This window comes from Bos mutus, chromosome 14, assembly GCF_027580195.1.
Source record: "Bos mutus isolate GX-2022 chromosome 14, NWIPB_WYAK_1.1, whole genome shotgun sequence".
Lineage (NCBI taxonomy): Eukaryota > Metazoa > Chordata > Mammalia > Artiodactyla > Bovidae > Bos > Bos mutus.
In genome coordinates this window covers 59,817,700-59,839,021 of record NC_091630.1, presented here as the reverse complement: position 1 = coordinate 59,839,021, position 21,322 = coordinate 59,817,700, and the positions used below count along the sequence as shown (strand labels likewise).

General features: G+C 45.3%; 1 protein-coding gene across 3 annotated transcripts in view; it reads left to right on the top strand.

Annotated features, from left to right (window-relative positions):
- Nucleotides 1-3,281: 3,281 nt before the first annotated feature.
- The window catches only part of RP1 (RP1 axonemal microtubule associated), a 150,409-nt gene continuing 132,368 nt past the window's right edge, over nt 3,282-21,322 (top strand). For all 3 annotated transcript variants that reach the window (XM_070382399.1, XM_070382397.1, XM_070382398.1), the window contains exon 1: nt 3,282-3,435. The gene's annotated coding sequence lies outside the window, so the exon portion shown is untranslated. The remainder of the gene's footprint in view (nt 3,436-21,322) is intronic.

Below are 21,322 nucleotides of genomic sequence, written 5' to 3'. Positions count from 1 at the left end.
AGGGATGGAACCTGGGTCTCCCGCATTGCAGGCAGATTCTTTACTGACTGAGCCCTCAGGGGAGCCCATCTATATCTATATCTGTATCTTAATCATGTTTGCAAAGTCCCTTTTGCCTGTAACATGACACATTCATAAGTCTCATGTTAGAATGTGGACATCTTTGAGGAGCCATCTTTCTCTCCCTCAGTCAATAAATACTGCAACTAATAAATACTGATGAGTTAATGAACTATTGGTATAGTCACTTAACTGGTTTTTTTAAATCCAGTTTCATTGCCTTCAAGCTTAGCCACATTATGAGAATGGTAATTATGAAGTAAATGTCATGTCTCTCCTCTGAAATTCTTGAGTGGCTTGTCACAGACTGTAGCATAAAATCCAAACTCCCATCACAGGGTACACCACCCACCTTCCCCACAGCTTCTTTCATAGCCTCACTGTTATATAGTAGGTTAAATGATACAAAATTACTGATAATTGACCCATTTTGAATTAGAAAAATTGCAATTTATACAGTTCAACTTAACATCATCATTAACCATACTCATACACTGTCTCAACATAATGTATGGTTGTCTCAGTGTAGCAAGATTTCTCCCATTTCCCCTGTTCTTGTTGAAGCTCTTCACTTCTGTGTGTAAATATAGCCCGCCAAGTTCCTCTGTCCATTGAATTTCCCAGATAAGAATACTGGAGAATGTTGCCATTTCCTTCTCCAGGACATCTTCCCGATCCAGGGATTGAACCTGTGTCTCCTGATTGCCAGGGGGATTCTTAACCACTGAAGCACTAGGAAAGCCGTTGTACAAATTATGAAGTACTTATTGTGATAAGGTTGTGTGTGTTTTTTTATATGAACTTTAGCACAAGATGCAGTCTGAACAGGGCTTTATCTCTGCTAACTGTCTCCCTCTAGATGTTATAAATCTGTATCCTACGGTGATCCTTCCCTCTGGCAAAGACTGAGGCCAGGCTGGCATATAATAAGTGTGCAGAGAACAGGGTGAGGCTGACAGTGTTTTCAAGCATCTGTAGATCTGCTTAGGGGCTTGCTGAATTTCCTCAAAATGTTTGTTTCCAAATAGGTCCTCAACAAATGCTTGTTGGGTGAAGAAATGAAAATAATTGCCTTTGCTGCACTGTTTTGTTGTTGTTTAGTAGCTGAGTTTTGTCTGACTCTTTGCAACCCCATGGACTATAGCCCACCAGGCTCCTCTGTCCATGGGATTTCCCAGGCAAGAACGCTGGAGTGGGTTGTCATTTCCTCCTCCAAGGGATCTTCCTGACCCAGGAATCGAACCCAAGTATCCTGCATTGCAGGCAGATTCTTTACCACTGAGCCACTGAGTAGGTAGGCAATAATATTACTCAATGAAAGAAAAAAATGCTAGTGTGTCAGGTCTATCCAACCAGGTCCTTTCTTTGCAGAGCAGTTAGATGCTCAGCAGAGGTGAGGAGACTTCATGAGGATAAGACCTGCCCTGGCCTCTGATTGTCCACTGCGCCATCCTGCACCCTGCTGCTAGCTCATCCCCCCCAGAAAAAGTTCAGTGTTTCTTGAAGGCACAGGTACCTCTGGACAGAATTTCTCACTCTCTCAAATTGATATTTGGAGTCACATTCGAAGGAACTTGGTTTCTTATGTGTTGCTGCTGCTGCTAAGTCACTTCAGTCGTGTCCGATTCTGTGTGACCCCATAGATGGCAGCCCACCAGGCTCCCCCGTCCCTGGGATTCTCCAGGCAAGAACACTGGAATGGGTTGCCATTTCCTCCTCCAATGCATGAAGGTGAAAAGTAAGAGTGAAGTCACTCAGTTGTGTCTGACTCTTCTCGACCCCATGGACTGCAGCCCACCAGGCTCCTCTGTCCATGTGATTTTCCAGGCAAGAGTACTGGAGTGGTGTGCCATTGCCTTCTCCTATGTGTTACACTCACAAAAATTATATCTTCTGTGTCTAGGAGAAAGGCAAACAGATTGTGCCTTTTTCTGAGTATTAAAACCAATATGAGACCACAACTTAATAGCAAAACACCCCAAATAAGCAAATGATTAAATGGGTAACAGGCTTCCCAAGTGGCTCTAGTGGTAAAGAATCTGCCTGCCAATATAGGGGACATGGGTTCAATACCTGTGTTGGGAAGATCTCCTGGAGAAGGGAATGGCAACCCACTCCAGTATTCTTGCCTGGAAAATGCCATGGACAGAGGAGCCTGGTGGGTTATAGTCCATGGGGTCACAAAGAGTTGGACACGACTGTGTGTGCACTTTAGAATGTGTGCAGAGGACGGGTAAGTATTTTTACCATAAAAACAAACAAGCAAAAACAAAGGGAGGCAAGGAGACTCTGGGAGGTAATGGATCAGTCTATTTCCTTGACTGTGGTGATGGTGTCATGGCTGTTTTGCAGATGTCCAACCTCATAAAAATGTACATATCAAATACATGTAGCTCCTCGTAGTCAATACATCTCAATAAAGTTGTTAAAAAAACATGAAACAATATGAGACCTTCAGCCAGGGGTTCTGGTGACCAAAAGGAAGGTGATTGATGACAATGATTCGTCATCCTCTGGGCCCCCCACTCCCACCCCCACCTGCCCGGGCTTCTGGCAGTACTCGGAGCTCCTCTCTGCCTGGGCTGAAGAGGTATGCACATGAGTATTGAGAGAGTAAGCGAAGAGTGAAGGTAATACTTGCATGTTGATGGTCTAGTATGAAAGATTGCTGGCTTGTTAATTGCTAGAAGTCAGAGGTTTTTTTGTTTTTTTTTAAGCAGGCCTATCTTTTCAATGGAGCAGCACTTAACAAATATCAGTTGAACTGAATCAACCTGCCTGTTAATGGGGACTTGACCATCACGTCATGGTGTCTTACCAAACGGAAACATACTCTTCAAGATGAATATTCAAAACATCAACTTCAGAATAAGGTAAAAAGCTCACAGGGTCACATGCCACCTTCTATTTGTATGCCAGAGAGGATCCATTAAACAAACAGGTTATTTTATTGGTCGTTTAGTAAAAAGTTTTATTTAAAGTAAATGATTTGGTTGGGTATTATAGGCAACTGGGATGGCAGGGAAAAAGCAGCTGTTGGTGTTCTAGTCTGGACATTTCTGTATTGGAATGAGAGGAGTGCTCCCGCTGACACTCACTAGTAGTTGTGAATGTGAGACTAGCTCTGTTCGTGGCCAGCCTGTGGTCTGTGAGTTACCTGCAGTGCTCGCCGTTGCTACAGGTAATCCAGGTGACAACACAAACATTGCCGCTCCCTCTGGCCAGCACAGACAGAAGCCCAGTTCACTCCCAAGCAGTGTCTGGAGCCACAGGCTGCCCAGGTTGCCAGGCCCTGGGCTCTGACTCTTCCTGACTCCAGCCCTTCTGATAAGACATTCTGGAAGCAACTGAGGAATTTCGTCTTGGAAATTACAGGTAAAATATATGCTTTTTTTTTTTTCCTCCTTATCTTTTTAAAACAAGAATTGGTAATTAAAATGTTAAGCTTTATAATTAGGTCTTTAAAAAGGAGGACAGCTTAAACTTTTACTGAAACATTGAAGATCGCTCAGTGGTTTTGGAAACTATGCCAACGATGGTAGAGAAAGCAGGAAAGGCTGGAGCGCATTGTTTTTAGTCCTGGTTGCTATGGGGAAGGTGAGGGAACTTATTTTTCTTGTGGGGCATCTTGGCAGATATTTCTAAGGAGGTTTAGCTTTCAGAGGTTGTTTGGACAACTCTTCTCTAGCTCAAGAACCTGTGGGCCGTGCACAGGAGTTAAGACCAATCCCACGCATCACAGCATGGTCCAGGATGCCTGCTCTAGCCCTTACCATGGGGAGCTTATTACTCCCCCTCCTCCTGTTTACACATCTGTCAATGGGGACAACACTGGTAGGGCTGTGTGGGCACCATGTACAGTACATTGTGGGCACCTGGTTCATAAACAGAGATCTTGTTTCTCTGGGTCTGATATGTCTACATCATTTGGTTGGGGAGCCCCACGTGGCCCAGGGGACATTTGGTGTCATTGCTGGGTAGTGGCATTCAGTGACCTTCAGGTGAGCTAACTCGGAACCTCCCTGTGGACACTCAGACTCCATCCCCATCTCTCCAGCATTGGGAACGGGGCCACTCTGCAGCCTCAGGAGGTGTGACACAGGCTCTGGAGGCTGAGCAACCACAGCTGATTGTGGGTGGGGGTGCCAGGCAGGAAACAGGAAACTGTTAGGGCCCCGATAGCCTGGGGGCCAGGGATCCTCAGGAGAGGGTTCTGTGAGGCTGGCCCCACCGAACTGAACAGAAGCTCCTACTACTAAACTTGGGAATAAATCCTCAACCTCTTTATTTGTTTTTTTTTCTTTAGTTGCTCAGTCATTTCCAACTCTTTGAGACCCCATGGACTGTAGCCTGCCAGGCTCTTCTGTCTATGGATAGGAATACCAGAGCCATTTTCTTTTCCATTATTTCCTTTGGCATGCTTGAAATTAATGGCATAATACTTTCACAAGAGTATACCATGGATGTCTTTCTTCCTTTTGGCCAACTAGAATTTACATATTTACATCGCACCCTGTGTTCTGATAACTTGGATGACTGTTCAGGTTCCTTGCTGGATCAGTATCATAGAAATGGGTGCTCAGTGTCTGCTTACATTTACTGTAGTTAACCTCTTAAACGAATCTAATAGCAACATAACACAGAAGCCAGACAGCACCCTTAGAAACTTCTAAACACAGCGAAGACCTGGGCATTACCAGGGTGAAAGGGCTCCTCAGCACCAGGAAATGCTAGACAAGTTTGGGGAACATGACCTAACTGGACAAGCCATGTAGAAAGGGAACATCGAAGTCAGCTTTTAAAACATATGCTGTGACTTTTCAGGTGGTTAACTGACAAAATGTATAGACTCTGGCCATTGGGTTATCTTACTCCAGGTTAACTTATTAATCACAAAGTAATTTTAGCAATTATCAAACAGAAAAAAAAAGATCAGTAAATATCATTGCTAGAACATTCTATGAGGAAATTGCTTTCTATGCATGGCAGGTGAATCCCATTATTTATATATCCTTATTATATATGAATTAGTGCCATGGTGTTGTCATAACTATACTCAAATAATGAATACACCCTCAAATATAAATGAAAATAGTTTTTCCTTTGAGAAGATATTTCAAATTTGTATGGCATTTCTGGGACATTGACATAAATATCACTTATCATGATAAAATACTAGTGGAGGACAAAGAAACCTGGTGGGCTACTGTCCTTGGAGCTAGAAAGAGACAGACACGATTAGGTGACTGAAAAACAAGCTACAGGAGGCATATGAGATTGGCTGTGGACGAGTAGGGGGGCTTCCCTGGTGGCTCAGCTGGTAAAGAATCTGCCTGCAGCGCAGGAGACCTGAGTTCCATCTCTGCCTCAGGAAGAACCCCTGGAGAAGGGAATGGCAATCCACTCTAGTACTTCTTGCCCCTAAGTTACTTAGAGAAATGTGTGATCCTAATGGTAATAAGTAATTTAAAATGAAGTTTTCTAAAATATCAGCAGCTTTTCTATTACTTAAATGGTTTGAAACTCAGAGTCTCAAACTTCATGTCTTAATCATGTTCATCTATGAAACTAGGGAATATAGGTGTAGCATTTTTAGAGCCATTAAGAAAATGAAGACTGACTGACAGTTGCTTTTTATTAAACAGTTGTGTTATTCATATCTGAAGCTATGTGACATTTCAGAGAAGGCATCTTTGAATGTTGAAATTATAACATTGGTATATGATATAAAAGCCAGTCTCTGAACTAAAAGAAAGATCTTTAGTAATTAGGGCTGGTGGAGTGTCGTTATACATTAAGAATTGTCATCTAAGACTTCAATATTAATTGATCAGAAAAGCATTTTCATGGCAGGTGCTAGACAAATGGCATCTGTTTTAACATGGAAGAGAAAAGCAGGTTGTGAAAGGTTCTTGAAGGTCCCCGGGGGAGTTCTGTGCAAAGAACACAGAGATAGGCAAACGCTTCCTATTTCTACAGATTTTGCCCCCAATGGTGATATAGGCTCTGGTCAACAGGTAGGCCAGATGGACATCCCCTTTCTTGGAGACTCCTGCAGCTCCAAACCTAACCCTACAACACTAAAGGCATCCCAGCCGTGACTGTGAACTATTTCCCTTATGTCTACATCCTGTTATCTGCCCCTTGGTCTCACCACTCTGATAAGGAAGGAAACCAAATGCCAAGAAAGGAAGAGGAAAACCTAACTGGCTACCCTTTAAGCCCAGAACAGAAGGGTCAGTGCTCAGGTTGGCGCAGGCTGCCGGGGGGAGTTTCCTAAGGAAGATGGGAAGTGGGAACAGGCCGAGAGGGACGTGCACCAGGGCCTCCTGCTCCTTCCCAACACCACGCCCCACTCCCCCCAGTCATCCTGGGGAGCTGCATCCTGAGACAGGCTTGCTTGTTGGGGTCGACCTTTGAGAACCCCTGGGTCGGGGTCTGTCTTTTCCCTCTTTGGTCTCCATTTCCACCTGTGTGATGCAGAAAAAGGACCACTCTTGTAGGCTTGTTTGATATTTAAGAGCACAGCACATTTTCCCCCCAGTCTTTAAACTTTTTATTTTGTATTGGAGTATAGCTGATTATACTACAGGAAATGGCAATTATGGAGTAAGAAATGGCAACCCACTCCAGTACTCTTGCCTGGAGAATCCCATGGCCAGAGGAGCCTGGCAGATTACGGCCATGGGATCACAAAGAGTTGGACATGACTGAGTGACTAAGCATGCATGCATGCATGCATAGCTGATTAACAATATTGTGATAATTTCAGGTGAACCCCGAAGGGATTCAGCCATACATACACAGGTATCCATTCTCCTCCCAGCCCCCATTGCATCTAGGCTGCCATATAACATTGAGCAGAGTTCCATGCGCTACGCAGTAGGTCCTTGATGTTTATCCATTTTAAATATAGCAGTGGGTACATGTCTATCCCAAACTCCCTAACTATCCCTTTCCCCTGGCAACCGTAAGTTCATTCTCTTAAGTCTGTGAGTCTCTTTCTGTTTTGTAGGTTAGTTTGTTTGTATCACTCCTTTTTAGATTCCACATATAAGGGATGTCATAGGATGTTTCTCCTTAAGAGCCCAGCACATTTTAAATGCTTTATGCATGTTAACTACTGTTATATTTTTTGACACCCCAAGGCCCCTATATTTGTCTAAAGAGTGGAAGTAGCTGGAAAGGGCTGACCTTGAGCAGCAGTGTTGGCTGTTTCTTTAGAAATGTGCATGAGCTCACCCAGGAGATGCTTCCTCGGGTTACTCTGGTGTCAGACCTGGTGGCTCTGACTGTTCCTACGAAGTGATGACTGTCCCTAGAACCTTCCCGTCCCCATCTTCCGCTGGAAGGGCCTGAGGCTTCCATCCTGGCCTGTGTTCCTGATGCCAGGACTGTTGGGGCCAAGAGCATGGGGAGCACGCCGTGCTCTGTTTACAGATGTACACCCGTGGTCTTCACCTCTGGAGGCCGCTTTCTGAATGTAGACTTTTTTTACTGGGAGGATTTCTCTCATTTGGTCATTACAGGGTCTGATGACCACCCTCAAATGGCTGCCACCATTCTTGGAGGCCTGGGGGTGCCAAGCACCTGGCCTGTTTCCCAGTAGAGGAGTGGAGTGTCAGGTCTGGAGCCCGGCCTGGCCTGGGGCTGAGACTCCCGACCCGTGACTCCCTAGTTCGGGCTGGGCGAGTGGCTCAAGCTCTCAGAGCTGCAGTCTCCTTTCTGGTACAGCAAGGAGAAGAGCAGACCTGACCTCAGGGGGGCGTGTGAGGGAAAGGGCCCTGGCCAGAGTCAGCCATGGCCATGGTGTCACATAGCCTCCACGAGACCTTTTCCATTGCAACCCCCTGGGGTCAGGTGCCTGGCACCCCCAGGCCCCCAGAAATGGTGGTGTCCAATTAGTGGCATCTCTAGACTTGTAATGGCAGGGCCCTAGGACTCTAACATGGGGGCTTCCCAGTGACTCAGTGGTAAAGAATCCACCTGCCAATGCAGGAGATGCAGGTACGATCCCTGGGTCAGAAAGATTCCATGGAGTAGTAAAGGGCAACCCACTCCAGTGTTCTTGCCTGGAGAATCCCATGAACAGAGGAGCCTGGTGGGCTACAGTCCACTGAGTTGCAAAGAGTCAGACACGACTGAGCTCACACACACACACACACACACACACAGTGCTGTCCTGTAGGTCCGTACTAGTTGTCTGTTCTATACACAGTGTTGTGTATGTGTGTGTGTCAATCCCAACCTCCCACTTGGAGCACCTCCTCTTGGTGGCTGCCATTCATTCCTTCCTAAGAGCTGTCTTTGTTCAGTTGGTATTCATTCATGCTTTCTCCCTGTCGGAGCTGTGGCTTTGTTACCTAAGCTGGCCCAGGAGAGCTGCGGTTGGTGGTGGCTAAGCTGTAGAAAGGATCACCGCTGAGCTCAGCGCCCCTACCCCCTCCCCAGACCCCAGGCTCTCACCCCCTGATTCCAGAGTGAAAGGGAAAAGATAAGAGATTAGATGCTGATGAGTTATTTACAGGGGGTCAGCCACAAAGCAATCTGATACAACCAGGGAAGTGCTGACATGGATGAAACTAACAGAGGGAAGGGTTCTTGGGCCTGAGGACCCTGGGGATGCCTGGCAGAGAAGGTGGTGGGGCTCGGAGGCTCACCTGGTTCTACCCCAGGGTGGGTGGAGCGGGGACAGAGCTGACTGGTCCCCTTGAAAGTCCTAGATGCAGTTCTGAGCCCTTCCTTTGGCCTGGGTGTTCCCTCATTTTCTTAAAGTTGATCTGAACACTTAAAACCTTGTAGTGCAAAAGGCAACCTGACTTCTGCTTCTCCAGAGACAAATCTCAAAGGAAAGCTCTTCAATATAGGCAATTATTCTGTCTCCTTACATTTAAGTGCCTATTTGACATATTTTGTCAAACTTCTCTGTAGTCACAGGATGTACTATTGTTATTCATCAGTTAAGGTCTTAAACAGAGGGAAGCCTACACTTGGCAACATGAGTAGAGAACTTCCATTATATTCTGGTAAAAGGGCCAATTTAACATGGGCATCAATCAGTATCTGAGCAATTTTTTTTTTTTACAGTCTCAGATCCAAATACCTTTCAGGAAACTACAAAGAGAATTATTTCTACAGCTTAATTCAAAGCTTATTAAAGTCATGGGCATTTCACTTATTACCAGGAGGCTTCCTGAGGAAAAGTAGAGTAAAAATGTAAGCACACACAGTCTAGACTGTTACTTTTTAACAGGTGGGATGGAGAAGAAAAAATGTTCCTACTGGTTCAAGGTAATTGTTTTCAGTGTTATGGTCTCTGAACGAAGTAAGAAATGGGAAGCAAAATGACTTCACTTTATAGATTCAGGGGAAAAAAAATCACTCTGTGTAGGAGAAGAATCTATTATAAAGTCATGAACTTGAGAATGTTTCACAAAATTTCAGGGTCCTCTGAAGCATTTCTGTAAAACCTTTAAGAGTAATGTTTGTGGTTGGTGTGATGTATTTGTGATTGCTGCACTAGATCACGCATTGCCCAGACACTCAAACTATTTATTATACTGTCTGAATGTGCGTCTTGGGGGTGGGGGAAATGGCGGGAATTTGTTTCAAGCTCAAATCCTGGTACACAGTAATGCTTCTGTTGGATAATTCTTGCAGAGCATAACTGAAACATGAAAAATAGACATATATGTTTTTTGTTAAAAAAATATGAATCCAAAATGCAGGTCTGGTTTGGTGGGGTCTACAGTGTGAGACAGAAGATTCTTCTATCTTTTCTCTCTGCTGTTATTGGCTACCATTCCCAGGGTTACCTTCTAGTCCAAGGTGGCTGCTGGAGCTCCAACAATTGAATCAAATTCCAGGACAGAAAGAAAAAGAAAGAAAACAAAAAGGGAATCCCTCCCTATTTAGGAGTCTTACTTAAAGAACCATACCACACTACTGCTTCCAACTCTGGTTAGACCTGGTAGCAGATGGCCTTGACAGACACTGAGAAATGCGCTTAACTTACAAAAAAAGTCAGAATCCTTTCATTAAAAAAAGGAGGGAAGAATGGACTTTGACATACAGCTAGCAATCCCTGCTATACAGCTCAGAAAATACTTGTTGCAGGCAACTGGACCCATTGGCCAGAACTGGTGCACATGAGACCGTTTGTGGATTGATCTTCTCTCCTGAGAAACTGGGCAGCTCCTAAACCTCACAGTGTTAACACCCAGGACTCAGGAAAGACAATACTGGCCCTGCACACATCACAGCTGACCTGACCTCTGTGGTCAAGGACAGGACAGCCCTGGTGGTTGTCTGCCCTTCAGGAAGCTGGGTGTGAGCCTGAAAGTGTGAAACAATTGCTGTCAAGTTCCATCAGCTGGAAATCCAGTGCCCTGACAATAGACGAGGTGGCCTGAGAATGAATTGCTCCAGTTTGCTCCGCACACCCACACATGGGATGAAATCTAGGCTGGATTCCGGTGTCCTCATGAATTAAAAAACCACTGACTTTTAAGTGGCTCTACCACTTAGTTTCTGCGTGTCTGAAGATCAGTTGGTTAACATTGTGAAGCCTCAGTTTCCACCTCTTTAAAATGGAGGAAATCTTGATAAAAGTCTGTTCTTTCATGGACTGGAGTATTAAGAAAGAAAGGGGGGACTTCCCTGGTGGTCCAGGGAGTAAGACTCCATGATGCCAATGCAGGAGATCTGGGCTCGATCTCTGGTCAGGGAACTAGATCCCACATGCCACAATGACTCTTTCACAAACTGAAAGTAAAGATCCTGAGTGCTGTAACTAAGACAGGATGCAGCCAAATAAATAAATTTTAAAAAGAAAAAAAAGAATGTGGGGAGCTCTGCTCAATGCTTGGCACGTACTAAGTACTCAATAATTGTTAATGGTAATTAATAATGCAAACAGCAGAACAAAAATCTTAAAAGTGATGTGGGAAATCCAGCAGCTTATAGCCTTTATTCCTAGCTTGTCTTGAGGGCAGGAAGAGTGCAACTGTGTCACAGTATTAATCCTTGCAGAGCATGGTCTTCCTTTTCCAGAAACCAGTTTAATTGCATTTAATGGCCAGTGTCTCTTCCCTTTTGTATGTTCGTGCTAAGTCACTTCCCTCGTGTTCTACTCTTTGCGACCCCCCTGGGCTATAGCCTGCCAGGCTCCTCTGTCCATGGGATTCTCCAGGTGAGAATACTAGAGTGGGTTGCTATGGCCTTCTCCATCCTTTTGTATAGTTTACAGTATATGTCAAACTGTTCTTAGCTGTTTTCAAACAAATAAGCAAACACACAGAGCACGCCTTCTTGCAGGAGTCTAATGGCCGAACATGTTGACAAGGAAAGCTGGCTTGTGGTCCAGATGAAATCCTTTGCTCAGTCACCATTCCTGCTCTTGGCCTGCTAGACTCCATGTTTAAATATGAAACAGAAAGGATACTATGAGGCAACAGAGATCCAAATATAACTTGGTTTGGAAGTGACTCACTGCTGCTACAGACACTGCCTCTTCACCCCGAGTGGCCCTGACAGGCTGTGTCACCGGGAGCCCTCTGTCTCCCTCTCTGCCCCGTAGGCTGGCCCCACCCCTGGACTCCCTCCGAGCTGGTCCTGCTGGACATGACCCCACTCTCCCCCACCTGCTTTGCTGGGATGTTGACACCTTCCCCTTACTCCTGTCCCTCCCAAATCTCCCCTGGCCCACAGATCAGCCCAGTTTCTCCAGGTTAGCCTCTGTGTCTCTGCAGCTTGCACCATGCTTGTCTTCACTCGCTTAGAGCTCACCTTGCCTGGGAGGCGTGAATTCCGGCCCTAGGGACCGTGTCTTATTATTCTTGGCTGTATATCATGTCTGGTGTCTCCTCCCATGACAGCAGACAGGATCCAGGGCCAGGCGTGGACTCAGGGCCCCTGTACAGTCCTACACACCCACATGGAACTGGGGCAGTGCGGGGAGGGGAGATGGTTAGGACAGAAGGGCCAGTGAAATCAGTCACTTCAGTCACTGTTTGTCAGATGGGGTAATGGTACTGGTTTGCTGGATCTGCCAAACAGAGTACCATAAGCTGGATGGTTTGGACAAACTATTGTCTCTTAGTTCTGGACCTAGAAGGCCAAGATCAGAGTGTCCGTGGCTCTGGTTCCTAGCCAGGCCATGAGGGGATGGTCTGTTCCTTGCCTCTCTCCCAGCTTCTGGGATTTGTGGGCAGTCTTTGGCTTGTAGACACATCTCCTGATCTCCGCCTTCATCTTCATGTGGTGCTCTCTATGACGGCCCAGTACTGTCCAAATTTCCCTCTTATAAGGTCACCAGTCATAATTGGGTTAGGACCCACCCTAGCACAGGTTAGGACCCACCCTAACTTGATCGTGTGCAAAGGCCCTGCTCTTACAGAAGGGACCGTCCACAGGTACTAGTGCTTGTGAGGACACCCATCAGTCCACAAGGACGGCTAAGATCATCACCTACTGCCCTCTCTGTTGAAGGGTGATGCTCCTTACACACCATTCTTAGAATCTGGGGCGCTTGCATTATTTTCCTGGGTTTAGCCTTAATTGGTGTCTTTTGTGAGAAAGAATCATAAGTCAGGAAAATTCAGGATATAAACTAGGAGGCTGGTTTGCTTGGATAATGGAGCTTGTTTGGAAAATTGTCTTAACATGGTGCTCTCAACAGACGTTAGACCATTTGGCTGCATATTTACCAAGAAGGGCAGCCACGGAGCTCCCTTTAGTCTCATGGATCAATAAACAGTTATTTAGAGAAAGTGACCTTGCCCATGATTTAATGAAAGTCACCCAACCTTTGAAATCAGAAGCAATGCAAGTTTTGCCACATCTTTGCTGTGTGGCCCCTGGCAAGTAACTTCATTGTCTGGACATCAGTGAGTCATCTGGAAAGTTCTGGCTTTAAGGACCCCTCTGACTGGAAGCTTCTTTGGAAGATATGATTCTTTTAGAGTGGAAAGCAGAAACGTTCTGTGAGGAATTGGAACTGTGACCTTGATGCTTTTGAACTGTGGTGTTGGGACTCTTGAGAGTCCCTTGGACTACAAGGAGATCAAACCAGTCAATCCTAAAGGAAATCAACCCAAAATATTCATTGGAAGAACTGATGCTGAAGCTGAAGCTCCAATACTTTGACCACCTGATGTGGAGAGCTAACTCACTGGAAAAGACCCTGATACTGGGAAAGATTGAGGGCAGGAGGAGAAGGGGACAACAGAGGATGAGATAGTTGGATGGCATCACTGACTCAATAGACATGAGTTTGAGCCAACTCCAAGAGATAGTGAAGGACAGGGGAGCCTGGCGTGCCGCAGTCCATGGGGTCACAAAGAGTTGGACACGACTGAGTGACTGAACATCAACAACAATAAAGTATAAGAAGGGATCAACCAAGCACTTTCCTGTCCCTTATCAGCAGTGGACACGAGGTGGTTCTGGCCTCAGCACAGAGGGACGGGACTGGTCCCTGCCTTCGTCTGTTTTAATGTGCTTAGCATTTGCTCCTTGCATGGGGCTGCCCAGCACAAAGGACGCATGCCCTTCTCTAGGGCCACTGCCCCCTCACCCATCCCAGGGGTCACTCTCTGCTGGGTCTGTGGTGTCAGAATTCTCAGGGGTTGAATGTGTCATTTTTGTCTTCACAATGACCAGTTTTTCCAAAGAGTTATTTCTGTAAGTATCTGATAACATGATCAACAGCCAGATCCGAGTTTTTACTTGTATTACACAGCCTTCAGGGTGTCTTGATAATCTTGGCATAAAAAAGTCCTGCTAATAATAGCATCATTACTATAAATAGAGATTTAAGATGCCCTCTCCTTCTATTGTACTGCCTCTTACAATGCTCAATGCATCTTAACCTTTTTTCTTTATTTTGTCATAAAACCGTGACCCTTGATGCTTGGGAGCATACACAATAGACCAGATGTCTTAACCGTATTTAGATAAATCAGTCATCACCTTCTTTTTCCAAGAAGAATGAGGCAGAGCAGCTTGAGTGAGGCGTAGACTCTGCTTTCCATTTGGTCTTTCCAAAGCAAACAGAAAAAAGACGTAACCATCCACTAGCTATGCCGGGTCAGTGGTAGGGAATCCGGGTTAAGGATGCGACCGTCGTTATCATGAAAAGAGAGGGAGGTCAGTGTTTCGTCTCACTTAAAGTTGAGGCTGAAAATAACTAACTCAGGAGAAAGAGGATTGATTAATGGATTGTGTTCTAGTTTAAGGTTTGGGGGGAATATAAATTTTATATGAAGCTAGAGAGACAAACTCTCAATACAGTAGCTTTTCCTTCAAATTGAAGAATGCTTAGATTTGCATTTATTTTTATTAAAAATTTTATTTATTTATTCATTTTTGACTGCTCCAGGTCTTCATTGCTGCTGCGTACGGGCTTTCTCTAGTTATGGTGATCAGGGGTTACTCTTTGTTGCAGTTCACGGATTTCTCATTGCAGTGGCTTCTCTTGTGGAACACAGGCTCTAGGATTGTGTGGACTTGGTACTTGTGTGGTATGGGCTTAGTTGCTCTACAGTGTGTGGGATCTTCCTGGACCAGGGATCAAATCCGTGTCCCCTGCATTGGCAAGCGGATTCTTAACCACTGGACCACCAGGGAAGCCCAGTGTGTGTGTTAGTCGATTAGTCATGTTCAACTCTTTTCGACCCTATGGACTTTAGCCCACCAGGCTCCTCTGTCCATGGGATTCTCCAGGCAAGAATACTGGAGTGGGTTGCCATTCTCTTTCCAGGGGATCTTTCTGGACTGAAGGATGGTTAGGGGTCTGGTAAGAAGAAATTCTGGTGGGAGATGGCTTTCCAAGCAGGGGGAATAAGCAAGAGGCATAAAAATTGAAACCTTTTGGGAATTCCCTAGTAGTCCAGTGGTTAGGCCTCAGTACATTCACTGCTGAGGGCCCAGGTTTGATCTCTGTTTGGGCAAATAGGATCCTACAAACTTTGAGGTGTGGCCAAGTTATAAAAGATGCAGCCCTGAGCTCATAGATTGGGGCCTGGGAGCATTGCCATCCAGGGATTTCAGACTTGGGTGCACAACTCTGAGAAGCCTGGGAATGGGCTTCACTTAGTCTGTGACATTTTGTTGAAATTTTGAGTGTATGTCCATGTTTCAGATATTTACTGCTACATAACTACTCCAATGCTAAGACACTAACTGGCCTAAAACAGTAGCAACTTACTGTTTCCCATGATTCTGCAGTCTGGGATTGATCAGCCAAGCAGTAGAAATTTGCCCTGGATCCCCAGCCTGGGGTTTGGGACCTGGTTGTCCATTTTGGGGCCTCCTTTATGTTTAGTGTCCGCCCTTCTGCTGAGAGTTTGAAGCAACATCTACCCCATCAAGGGGTTCCTCATCAAAGGCCACCTCTGGGGATGTTTCCACAATTCACACGTAAGTCCCTGTTGCTGTCAAGCACAGACTTTTTGGAAAAAAGCGATCATCTTGAGCAGCAGTTTGATTCAATATCAGTAAGAACTTTCTTATATATGAAGTGAAAGTCGCTCAGTCGTGTCCAACTCTTTGCGACCTTATGGACTATACAGTCCATGGAATTCTCCAGGCAAGAATACTGGAGTGGGTAGCCTTTCCCTTCTCCAGGGGAGCTTCCCAACTCAGGGATCGAACCCAGGTCTCCCGCATTGTAGGTGGATTCTTTACTAGCTGAGCCACAGGGAAGCCTTTCTTATATATAGAGCTGTCTAATCACGGGCTTTGTCTTAAGCCAATGCACCTCCACTCTTAGATGAAGTGAAGCAGTGGATGCCCGACCCTGGGTCCTGGATTCCGCAGGATCAGTTCCACCATTCCAGAACTCTATTCCACTGGATGGTGTCTTATGACTTGGAATTAGGGGTCCTGAGGTAGTTGTTCCCTAAAGTACCAAAGGGGTTTCCCAGGTGGCGCTTGTGGTAAAGAACCTGCCTCCCAATGCAGGAGACATAAGAGACCAGGTTTGATCTGGGTTGGGAAGATCCCCTGGAGGAGGGCATGACAACCCACTCTGGTATTCTTGCCTGGAGAATCCCATGGACAGAGGAGCTTGTCGGGCTACAGTCCATGGGGTCACAAAAGAGTCAGACACGACTATAGCAACTTAACACACAGAACACAGTGTACCAAAACCATGATGATGGAGAAAAGCCGATGAGGGGTCTGGAAAGTGAAGTGCAGTTGACAATTGGAAGCACAGAAAATGTCTGTTTCCATAGCACTGTGATTAACTGGAGGGAGGGGAGTTCTTTCTCACCCGAGGGTGTGAACACACAGAAGGAATACTCCAGTTTTTCAATCGCTCTTTGCTGCATTAGGAAGTTCTCAGCTTATGTGCTGTGTGTGTGTCCTAAGGGGAAAATGAATGATTGAGTGTCAGCCTCTTACCACTGATCAATGCTAGTGATCAACCTGCAACAGCCACTGTCCTGACAACTTCATTAGCAGCCACGGAAGTACGTTCCTGCCTCTCTTACATGACTAAGTGGCAATCTGATTGACACCAGGGCTTCTTCAGTAGCTCAGTGGTAAATAATCAGCCTGCTAATGCAAGAGACGCAGTTTTGATCCTTGGGATAGGAAGATCTCCTGGAGAAAGAAATGGCAACCCACTCCAATATTCTTGGCTGGGAAATCCCATGGACAGAGGAGCCTGGTGGGCTACTGTCCATGAGATCACAAAAGAGTTGGACATGACTCGGTGACTAAACAACAGTAAAAACAAATTGACGCTGAACCTCTTCTCATGCTTTAAAAACATTCTTCAAAGGTATATTCGATACCACAAAAGTCATTGTCAGCTATGTTAAAAAAAAATGATGCCACATGGGTGACAGTGACAAGATCCTACAGGCTCCCGTTTTTACTTGGGATCAGAGTATAATTGCTCATCTTTGTGATGGATGTGTGACACTTCTGGTCATATCCAAAAATGCAGGGAAAATGTTAGGAGTCTGGAAGTGAAAACATAGGGAAGTGATTTATTCCAGGGCCAGAGTTAATCTCTTTCCACTTTGGGTCCGGAAATTCACAGGCTTTGTTTCCTTGATAAGACTTGGGGCATCATGGGCCAGTTAGGGATGTGGTCATGAGGCAATTGAAGGTGTGTGGATGGTGTTATCAATGGTCCCAGGTTAAATATGACAGAGATTTCTGAAAACCCGACTTGATTTAACTGATCAGAATATGTTTTAGATTTATTTGCAATGCTGCTACTTCTAGAAGTTCTATTTACTCCTCTATAATTTTAAGTATGAAATGAAAACTTTTTAAATAAGAGAAAGCTATCTGAGAGGATGGGAAAATACTGCCTATTTTTGGTATAAAAATTGTCCATCATTTACTTGTGATTTCCACGTAAGAGGGAAAATGTTATTGTCATTGTATTGACTAAAATATAAATGCTAGAAATAATGAATCTGCACTCAAAATTTATAGCCTGTGTGATTTTCTTTATATGAAAAAATATATATATATTTTTTTGCTTATGCAATGGTGAGAAAGAAGTATTACTAAATTCACATTCCCTTCTTACTTGGTTCATATGTTACCAAGCAGTCACAAATGTTGTAAGTTGCTTATTAATAATAATTTTGGCTAACATGATTTCTTAGTAGGTATTGTGACCGAGGGTTTCCCAGGTGGCACTAGTGTTAAAGAATCCACCAGCAATGCAGGAAGTGCAGGAGACCTGGGTTCGATCCCTGGGTCTGGAAGATCCCCTGGAGGAAGGCATGGTAACCCACTCCAATATTCTTGCATGGAGAATCTCATGGACAGAGGAGCCTGGTGGGCTACAGTCTATAGGGTCCCAAAGAGTCAGACGTGACTGAGCACGCAAGCTGGTTTATCTCATTTACTCTTAAAATAGTACTGTAAGACATATACCACAATGACCTCCCCACACTGTGTAATTAACCAGGTCCCATAGCTGGAAGATGTACAGCGGCAGTAGATCACGTGCAAGTGAGTCCATGTCCGTGTCAGGTGTGTCCAGGGCGTTTAGTCAGTGTCCCCCACCAGCCTGGATGACCTCAGACTTGGATAAATTCCATCAATGAGAAGCTTCTTAGACATTTCCGGAAAGGAGAAGATGGCAGAATTTTCTAATTATAGAGAGAGGATTGGCTCCAAGTAATCAACTAATTTCTTAAAGCACCTTAGCAGCAACAGATTAGTGGGAACTGTACCAAAGCAATTCTGTATTGCATTTCTTTTGACCTCCGACTTTTGCTCTGGAAGCGAACTATTTTAGAATTTCTAACCAGCATCCCAAGATGCTGCTGTACTTTTCAAGTAAAAACACCCCCTATTACAGCTTCACAAAATGAGCTGCTGAGTTCTTGTGTCCTGTTAATCAAAGGAAGGACTCTGGTTTGTTAAGCATAAGACACGGGGTTGTAGGCAAGCTACTTCATTGAAGTCTTGCGTGCACCATGTGAGCTGGTGTGAGTGTCTATATTTTGCTGGGAAAACAGCCTCAGGGTGAGTGGGATTCCAACTCTGCAACATGCTCTTCTTAGAAATAGACTTATTGTCCCTTGAATAGTGAGGGAAAGACAATGATTTCCTCAAATAAGCAGATTCTTAATTAACTTTCCAATTCTGTCTCAGTGCTTCCTCTCAATGGTTGGGTTGTAAGTCCATGTGAGTTCCAACTCAGAATCTGTTGCATCTTGGAAAAGCTGCCTGGTGTGTTGTTTCAGGAACTCTTGATGTAATCAGCATAGCTTTGTCTGGGAGGCTGGAATCTGGGCCCAAATTGTCCAGATTTCCACCTTGTGTTATCTTGGTAGACATGCAGCTGTGAATCAGTAGTTCCAGGCAGGTTCCTTTGATGGTTATTGATGTTTTTAAATGAGGGGGCATGATGCAAGCTGCCGATGAATCAAGTTAGCGCATTTCACTCACAAAGATTCCAGAAGCTAAAACGTAGGCTGAAGTCTGCAGGCTAGAGATCCAGGGGGAATCAATTACTTGCCCTCCTCCCAGGCTGGCACTTGCCCTGTCACTGTGGTTAACAGTGGGTTGGGTGTTGGGGAATTCCACCTCCCATGTTGTTAAGTCTGGGGCATTTGGGATTATTGATTCAACTGTAGGAAGGAGTCCTAACGTTCCTCACAGGGCTTCCCAAGTGGCGCTAGTGGTAAAGAACCCGTCAGCCAATGCAAGAGATGCAGATTTGATCCCTGGGTCGGGAAGATCCCTGGAGGAGGAAATGGCAACGCACTCCAGTATCTTTGCCTGGAGAATCCCATGGACAGAAGAGCCTGATAGAGTCTATAGGGTTGCACAGAATTGGACATAACTAAAGCGAGTTGGCATGCAGGCACACAGTGCCCGGGTCAGGGAGAAGTTCTGGGCCAGGTTCTTTAAAACCCCAGTCCATAGTCAGGACCCATGTTTGGTTCCTGATTCAAAGCCCTGGAGGGCCCCAGGGTCCATGAAGCCACCGTGGAGGGGTCGGCAGGCTGCATGTGGTTGCTGAGTATCAAGTACACTGCTTCTTCATTCTGCTTACTCTGCAGTTAGGGCAGCCGGGCTCTCTTTCCCCAGCTTCATACCCCGGTGTCCACTGAGACTGTGTCTGGGTTCCTCATTCCTGTGAGTTAATGCCAGGCACCAATGTCTTCAAAATCGGTCTGCAAGACTGCCTCCTTGAATCCACAGAGGAGCGCATCTCCTGGGGAGCGTGGAGCTCTGTTGCCTCCTAACCTCACATTCTGCCTGGTTCCAGAGACACCTGCTGTTTGGACCGGACCAGGTGCTGACCACTGCTGTAGTGATCACACAGTGCGATAAGGAAAGCCAGGGTCCCAGCCAGATGGAGTTGACCGAGATATTGGCTCCAAACTGCCCTGAACTCCCTGTTGGACCCTAGAGGAGGCTGTTTCCCCAGGGTTGTTTTAAGGTCAGAGTTGAAGTGTACAGAGCCCCTGGTGTGATGTCTGGCTTGTGTTAGCTACTGCTAGCTGATAGTGTTGATTGTGTCTTTCAATGAACTCTGTGCACAGTTACAAATACAACTTAGGCCTTCTTTTTTGTTTCAGGTCTTAGTTGCATCATGCAGCCCTTTGGACTTTCTAATTGCGGTTCAGTAGTTGTGGCACATGGGCTTAGTTGCTCTGCCACATGTGGAATCTTTCCAGACCAGGGATTGAACCTCATCCCCTGCATTGGCAGGCATATTCTCAACCACTGGACCACAAGGGGAGCCCCTAACTTAGACCTTCTTAAGCCTCTGGGATGGTTGGTAACATTGGAAACACAGAAGTTGGGACTCACATTCCGTACCAGCCCAGTGATCTTTAGAGAACGCCTATCCTGGTTTTGATGAGGTTCAGGCTTCCCTGGTGGCTCAGATAGTAAAAAATCTGCCAGCAATGTGGGAGATCCAGGTTCAATCCCTGGGTCAGGAAGATCCCCTGGAGAAGAGAAGAGCAACCCACTCCAGTCTTCTTCCCTGGAGAATTCCATGGACAGAGGAGCCTGGTGGGTTACAGTCCCTGGGCTGGACATGACTGAGCACACACAGACAAGGGGCTGGAAGGCTTGTCAGCTTGTGAAGGTACATTAGATAACAGAAAGGTTTTACAAGCAAAAGGGCCTGGAGTCAAGACTCTTGGATCATTGAAAATGAGACCATCAAACATTCATGAATGAATTCTACTTGCTGCAAAAAGAACATGGAGACTAGAGAATTTTCCCTTTCTAGTTTCTGTGAGTCTGTGGAGAGGTCTCTTTCTTTTTTGTATTTTCTAATGTATGTATATTTTTTCTTTTAGCCTTCTTGGCATTTTTTTTTTCCTTCTTGGCATTTTTTGCCCCTCAGATATATTTATAGATTCTACTTACAAAGCTTAAAATTACAACAGAAGTGCCATTTCATACACCAAGTTTAGTTCGTTTTAAATCCTGTCTTGCAAATTTCTCCTCCTACAAAGCAAAGCTGTCCCCTCCTGTTGCCTTATGTCTGTGTCTATTTTTGAATTACATTTACAGAAGAGCTCGTCCACCTTTGATAAGGAAGTTAATACCATCGACTGGCCAGCTTGCGGCTTTTATCTCATGACTCTAACTGCAAATGATGGAGCATCTTTCCATTTTGGTTATTTCTGGGAACGGAAAGCTGATCCAAAGGCGGAAGAAGCGATTAAAGAAGCAATTTTACAGAAACAAGGTTCACACAGTAGATGGTGCTTTCAGGATGGCATGTTGCAGAAGATTGAGATGGGTCATGACA